Source organism: Pinus tabuliformis, chromosome 9 (genome assembly GCF_031772625.1).
Source record: "Pinus tabuliformis cultivar Carrire ecotype Pingquan chromosome 9, CPIR1, whole genome shotgun sequence".
Classification (NCBI taxonomy): Eukaryota; Viridiplantae; Streptophyta; class Pinopsida; order Pinales; family Pinaceae; genus Pinus; species Pinus tabuliformis.
In genome coordinates, this window is record NC_142307.1 from 2,003,926,165 (window position 1) to 2,003,934,164 (window position 8,000).

An 8,000-nucleotide genomic window follows, 5' to 3' on the forward strand; every position below is an offset into this window, starting at 1 on the left:
ATGGAATCAAATGCACCATGCTCATGCTCTCTAAACTGGCCAAATGACCCACTTTTCCAAAGTTTACTGCATTAGCGCATCTGTTCTTAAAATAACCGCGCTGACGAGCGGCTTACAGTGTTACTGGAGCGCTGCCAGCGCGGAAGAACACGGGTTTCCCGTGCTGATCGAATTTTGTGCGCCAGCGCAGCCTATCAAAGTATCAAGCCGCGCTGACACAGCTTCCACTGTTATTGTGATGCGCTATCAGTGCGTCAGTTCAGTATTGCACCCGCGCTGATCCAGTTTGGGCGAATTTGTTCCAATAGCCAGCCTTCCAGATGGTTCCAGGCCTGGTTGTTAGCCTTGTGAGTGTCGCCCTCCCTTCTATGGCATGTCTGTTCATCATTTGGAACCACCTTCCTTGAAGATAAGCTTGTCCTCCCACCATTCATGGAGATTCCTTCTCTACTTAAACCCCCACCATTACCATGAGTAGCTAGTTTTGGATAGTGTGGAATTCATAGTACTTGGATTGCTGCTGTTAGTAGGTAGTTGGTGTGACAAGTGTGGTTTTGTTAGAGGAAGCTCAAGGAAGGTTGTGAGCGTTGCTTGTGTGAGAGAGAGCTTTTGTGTTGGGAGAATCCATTTCCAAAGGTGAATGCTTATGAGACTTGCTGGCTGGACCCTCAAGAGAAGGACTCAGCGTCAGAACATTGGTTGTATCTTTCTCTGTTATTGATTTAATAATAGATGACTACTGTTATGGTTCCATTCTCATTTGTCTTGTGATGGTTAATGTGAATTACATCCTTTCTGACTGATGTATAATTGCTTTTATTAGATTTCACGCTTGTGTTTGTCTTTCTCTTCGTGTGTGCAGGTATCTATTCGCGGAGATCGTGGAAGGATCGTGATCAGCCAAGGCGAAGGAGCGAGAGCGGTAATCTCTTCATCAAACATAGCGTTGGAATCCAAGTAGGTGTTCTTTGCCTCTCTTTTAATTGCAATTAGGAACTTGCACAGTAGCATTGATTGATTGTTGCTAGTCCCATTCTGGGCTAGTAGGGATCGCCTCTATCCGTAGAGGGGATTTACCTCTCCAACAACCACCAGTAACGATAAAAGGTCGGTATTTTCTAGGAAGAGTGGTGGATGATCGGAGGAAATCATATATAGGTGGCGCGACCACCTAACTAGTCGAGAGAAGTACAGTCTTAGCACTCCTAGTAGTTGAAAGGAGGCATGAGACTATAAACCACTCTGCCCGGGAGCTACGCAATCTTGGAGTTGTGCGCAGAAGCAAAGAGTCACAAGGTATGCGACCACACAAGGGGGGTTGTGCTGCCGTGCAGTTTGGCCAGAAAGTGATCGTTGGAGTCATTATTCACGATGTGATGCTCGACTTTAGAACAATTGGAGTGGGTGATAGGAATTTAAGACGCAATTTATGGGCAGGATTCGGGAAAATCTGTCACTAAGGGAGCATTAATGAACCAAATTCGGGTGGAACAGTCGAATTCAAATTCAAAAGGCGCTATAAATTACAGAGGGTTGCCCAACAAACAAAACTTGGTCATTTGCGAATTGAGCAGTTGTATACCCCACGTAGCCTGAGTAGAGCCCTATTTGACCTATGGAGAACGTTGATTGAGCCCCTGAGTATGCAAGTGATAGATTTTTGGTCGGACACGATGGCAGCATCTGAGAAAGTTATGGAAATTACAGAGATGACCACCGAAGAGGCCGCGTAGGCCCTGACTGTGCAGGATGTCCCGGAAGGCGCCAGGATTGTGGCGGAAATCCCTAAATCACCACACACACCAAGGCCAAAGAAAGACAAACAGTGGATGGTTCCCATACATATGTCCCTATGAAACCCGTTGCGCACCAAGCTGACAATGGAGGAGAAGGGGAAAGCCATTAACCTAGAAACTGACAAGGAGAAGGAAGATCTAGAGGATCTTATCTTTGAAGAAGATGAGGACAAAGGCATGGAGGAGGAAACTGAGCTTGCGCACCCTCCAAGAAAGCTGATCCCCTATATTCCCTTGCGGAAGGAGAAGGCTAAAGTGCCCAAGGATCTTGACAAGAGTAAGAGCTCTCTCCAAACCCCGCTCCTCCCAGACGACATCATTTTTTAGGGAATGCACCTGGGACGGGTGCCTAGCTTGAAATTTGAAGATTGGGATCTTGCTTACCACAAGAAGTTCCGTCACCTAAAGACCGCGCAACTCATGAAGCCTAAGCAGAACACTGCGGTGGGGGTTACCAGATTAGAGCCGTGAAAGTGGTTGCACAGAGTGAAAAAGGCAGGGTTACTAAACCTACTTTGGGTGGCGCATTTCTACCGCGCCCCAATAATAATTTTCGTCATCATGCAGCTGCTCTGCCTGGTGCATTGTGGGTGTTTGTGGCTGGAGAAGCTCATCCCCATCACAGAACACTTGATTCACCACATTACCCGGCTCCCATGCAAAGGAGAGGACCCTGTAGATATCTCGGAGGGGAAAAGCAGTGACTTGGCCGTCGCGAAGGCCATGAAGAAGAAATATAAACTAGAGAAGAAGAATAGGGGCTACGTCATATCCAGCGTCAACCATAAAGCAATTAAGGTGGCGACCCAGATACTAGTGGGTAAATTTATGCACAAGTGCCGCATGGACGAGGTACCCGTGTCAGTGGTGGCACTTGCTGAGCAATGCATGGAGGGGGTCGAGTTCAACTAGTCTGAGTTCCTCTGCAAGGAATTCTTGGAGAATTGTCACGAGGCTCAGGAACAAGGCAAAACATTCCACTATGCATGGCTTCTGTTGTCCATAGTGCTCGTGGCAGGGGAATTGCCAGAGGATAGTCAGTTCCCCACAATTGACAGGGATCTGTCGGAGGCCGCAAAGTACACTTCGCTCTGGGCCACGAAAGACGCAAACCGGATCCACGACAGCAAGATATTCTGGGTGTTCATGGAAATGAACCTCAGAATGGGGATTAACCGCAAGTCGTGGTTATCACCCACTGTCTACAACAGCCTGAAAATTTTTGTAGATTTTAAAGTGGACCTCCACAACATACACATTAGAGCACGCAAGGACTCGGCCAAGCAATGGAGAGAGCTACCCTTTGTAGCCACGAACGATGTAATCTTTGATGTATAGGAGACTTGGCCGCCGAAGTGGCATGCTTTAGACATCGCAACAATGGAGAAGTCTACAACGTAGAGGAAGAAAGAGGAGGCCAAACTATGCATGGTGCAGTTCACTGAGAAGAGAAGGAAGGAGGTAGTGACAGCAGAAGCGCAGGAGGTGCGAGACACTGCATAGACAGTAGCTAAACAGAAAAAGGCCGCAGTAGCAGCAGCAGCAGCAGCACAGGAGGCAACTAAGAAGGTGCACAAGGGCCAAAAGTCACCTTCACATGGGCAGGAAGCAGAGGAAGAGGAGGGAGGCACGAACCCACAAACCACGTCAACACAGCTAAAGCGCCAGTGTCGAGCAAGTGGATGGGGCTGCGCAAGAAGGTCAAGGCATCAAAGTTGTCTATTGACCCGATCACCCTTACCGAGGGTGATCTACACGACATTGGCAAGACGGTGCGCGACATCACCTCCGAGGAGCTCCAAAACTTCGTGCAAGAGAAACAAATTGTGTTGGGGGCCCTCATAGCACAGCTGCAGGAGTTGCAGGTGCGCACTGCTCAGGCCGGTACCCTTTCGACCAACCTTGCAGTAGGGACAACTGCAGCAGAGAATATGTTCTGCGCTCAGACAACCAATACAATAGTGCTACTGGAAGGGGCACTGGTGACAACAAATGAGGCCGACAGGCCTATGATTAGCACACTGAAGGGTATCGGGATCAACATGGCTGCACTCCCGTGGGAGACATTATACGTTCTATAGGATGGGATTACTGCAGAACTGCGGGCTACGGAGAGCTGTGTGCTGCAAGTACTAAGTGAGTAGAAAATCAACATGGAACAGTTGAGCTTATAGTGCGACAAAGTGGTGTCACAGAATCAACAACTGGTACAAGTACTGGATCGATGAGGCCTTCACCATCACACAATAATTGAAGGCAAGCTCGCACAAATGCAGGGGACACAGGCACAGATGCAGGGAAGTAGTTTCGACACCGCGGTCTTGGAACAACGTGTACAGGAGATCCAGCAGGCAGCCACTCAGTGCGCTGCCGACCTTGCAGCAGTTCGAGCAGAGTTGGAGGGACTACGCGCGAAGATCTCCATGCCGACAAAGTGACTCGAGGGCGAGTCACGATGTTTGTGTTGGGGGCCTGTTGGGCTAGAATCCCCCCAGGCATGTTTTGGGGCTTAAAGCCCAAGTTTGGACCAAATCCTTTGTAAAAGCTCCATGAATTGTGGGCACGGAGCGCGAAGTCATAATAGAGTCACAGGGTTGTCCGCCCTCGTTTTTGTAATGCAATGTCAGCTTGATAGACCTACCCATGGTCTGTGGACCATGAGATTTTATAAATAGAGCGAGGCTCTAAGTGTGGAAGATAGCATATAGCTAAGACAAGAAGCATGAGGAGTCTAAGAGATTGAGTCGAAGTGTAAAGTGTGCGTTGGGCCGTAGAATAGGAGAAGGCTCTGCAGCTGAGTGCGCAGAGGCCTAGTAGTCCGCAGGTGAGTGCGTAGGGCAGGTTGAGTCTGTAACTGTTGGAAGAATTAATAAAGAGAAGTTTACCATATTTTTGTGTATCTTTTCTTGTTTAATGTATGATTGGGCATTAATTGCAAGTGTACTATTTATTTGCTGCACGAACTTATATGTGTATGTTTTATAATTAAATATAACACAAGGATCCTATTTACATGAAGATAATTAACTAGTATAGGCAGACAAGTAAGATCTCAGGTGCAACTTAGGGGAATAGCGCAGAGCGTTGCTCCAGCAGCGTGGAAGCCCCACAGCCCCTGGTTAGGGCTATGCGAAGGCAAGTATATCAGGGCGCGAAGGTTGGGGAAGTGCGCAAAGCAACCTGCGCGCAGGGGCAAGCAGTTGGACCAAATCAAACCCTTAGACATCTCAAGGGTTTGGAAACCTGGTTCCAACACCCCCCCATACTACTTCGGGTGAGACCCCAGTCCGTGCTCCGCGGACCGTTGCCGAAAGGGCCAATAGTACAACGATTTGCTTGGCTAGTTAACTCCAAACCTGGGTCAGGCCCCAATAAGCCAACATAACAGTAAAGTAATAAAAGTAGTGATTTGAACATGATGACATGAACTCTGAACAAATATTTCAGATATATATTTTTTATGAAGTAGCTATTAATCTGTTAATGAAAAACAGATTATACAAGAAAGTTCTTCCAAATTTCAACAATTACCATTATCAAATCTTTTTAAACATGTTTTTTTTCTAAACGTAGATAAATCTTTAGTCTCTAATGTTACCATAAATAATATGGAATAAATCTTCAATCTCTAATATTACCATAAATAATAAGCTTTGAAGAGAACCAAAATCTATGATTCAAGTGTAAAACCCATAACTAAAATTCTTTCTCAAAAACTATCACATGGATTAGGCTGAAAGGGATGGCAAATAAGAGGAATTCTTAATTTGCATCAACAACTCGGATAGAAACAAAGATAAAAAATTCAAATTTAGGTTTATCTTTGCATCAATGCAGCTCCATCTAGCTGGAAGGATCTTGGAAGTTGGAAGAATGCCTAAGTTGCATTGAATATATGCATTTTCCTATCATAGGTCGTGGGTCCAAGGATCCTCTTAATACTAAAAGTATAGCATACACCATTGTATATTTATTAAGTATTTAAACTATATATTCAATATTAAATAAATTAGAATCAAAATAAATGAACATAAAATAAACATACTTGTTTTAAAAGTGTTGATAAATTGATTTGTGTGTGATTTAATTTTTAGCAATTTCCTAATTCTCTTATCTGTAGAATTTATTAGAAAGAATGAAACATAAAAATTAATGGTATAAAATAAAATAACTATCCCCAAAAAATTAAAATTAAATTTTAATAAAACAATTTTAATTTTATCCATGGTTTAGACGTCATTGTAAACATAAATGTGTTAAATGTATAACAAACTGTGAAAACAACTTTTTCAAAATATACTATAGTGAAAACAGTCTAACATATTTTCACTTAGTGGGTGAAAACATTTTAACATATTTTCATGTAGTGTTGTCAGTAGTTGTACATCATCATCTCCCATTTGCTTTGAGACTTTTGAGAATGTAGCTAGTGAAGTGCAATCAAAAGTCGAGATTGTGAAAGAATAAAAAAGCCTTACCTTCTTACAAATTTTTTCTATATTTAATCCATATTGAATGATCAAAGGGTCTCCATTGTGTTGGCCTTAACTCTTTTATCTTTGAGTATGAACTTGTGTGAAGAAATTTAGACAATAATGAAGCTAGTCTCTAAAGACTACATATACATGCAAGATAAATGGTAATCCAAATCCATTACAATTCGAATGCTACTATACAAATTGTTAGTTGAGTGTCAACCACTTTAAATCTGTTAATGTACCAATCATAGAAAAGGGAATTTGGAAAGCAAACAAATATGTAACAATAAGCTAAAATAAAACCCATTTTTGAAAACAAAAGAAACCAGCTTGAAATATTCTAACTAGAGAGACGAGTGATGAGCCTCATTATTGAGTAATTATATGGGCCTTAATTGGCCTTCATTCACCTCCTAGCTTAGTAAAACCAACTATTCTCACAACTTATTGCATACTTTTGATTATATTTTGTTTATGAAATGAGTTAGAGTTAGATATTTGGCTTTGTGGTCTAATGTGCATGTAATACAAGAATAAAGGATAAAAGTGAGGAAAAATGCAGGTATAAAGGATAAAAGCAAAGAACTATGGCAAAGACCTTGGTAAAGACTCGAATGGGACAAGGGAAAGTAACTATAGGAGGTAAATCCTCCTCATTTACTACCCCTCCATTTGAATATTCCACCTTCAGCTCGGAATGCACACAACCAACACTTTGAAGACTAAAAGATAGCCAAGCAAGGGAAAGGGACAGAAAACAGTTTATCTTAAGTTGCTAGCCAAGCCTCCCTAATGGGAAGGAAGTCATTAGAGACTTCAAATGTATAAATAGAGAGGGTTAGGACCTCAGTAGGATTCAAACTTCTATTGTAAAACTCTGTTTTATTTCTGAGCTACAAAGACTTGAGACATTTTGCTCTATAATCCATGGTTCTTATAATAAGAATGAGTTCTGTTTAAACCAGCTCTGAGTTAACTCTGAGGGCTAAAGCTCTTGGGTTAGGGCCTGACCCAAGCAGCCAAAGCTCCTCTTTATTGTACTGTTATGCTAGCATAGTTTCCTGGTTTTCATTGATCATTTGTCTAAATAACTTTCTAGTTCTATTTAGTTGCTTAAGTAGGATTCATGGTTTTTCTAGTTACTTGCTTCAGTAGCTGCATTTGTTGTAGTTTACTTCCATTCCTGCCTTCTTTCAGTTCACAGGTTAGTTAGGAGAAAAATATCACTATCAGGTTGTGCGCAGGTGTCTCGGCCTCATCTCCTCCCTCTGGCACCATGATTTGAGGAAGGGACCCTTCAGTAGCCCAAAAAATACAGGTTCCTGGTTCTTGCATGAGCTAGGGAGGTCGTTGTTTGATGCAGTTACTCGTTCATGTTCATTGGTTTTCTCTGTCATTTTCATTTGAAACCGCCTTAAGCACATTCCTCACGCATCGCTTCCTCGCCATCCAATCACCAACAAACCTTCACAATCACCGTCCGATCCATTAATTTTCTCAACTACCACTTACTTTATGAACTTTAAATCCCCACCGTCGATTTGCCTTGCCTGATCCGACGACTGTCGCTGCACCTGATCGCCAACTAGCTTGGCTGATCTCCACCATTGATCAGCCCCGCCTGATCCATGACTATTGCACAATCTCGCATAGATTAGTGCACGAACGTTATCCACCCGAGAGCACACGAGAAAAGTGGTTTTCTCATGCTACGTGTCGCTCAGTA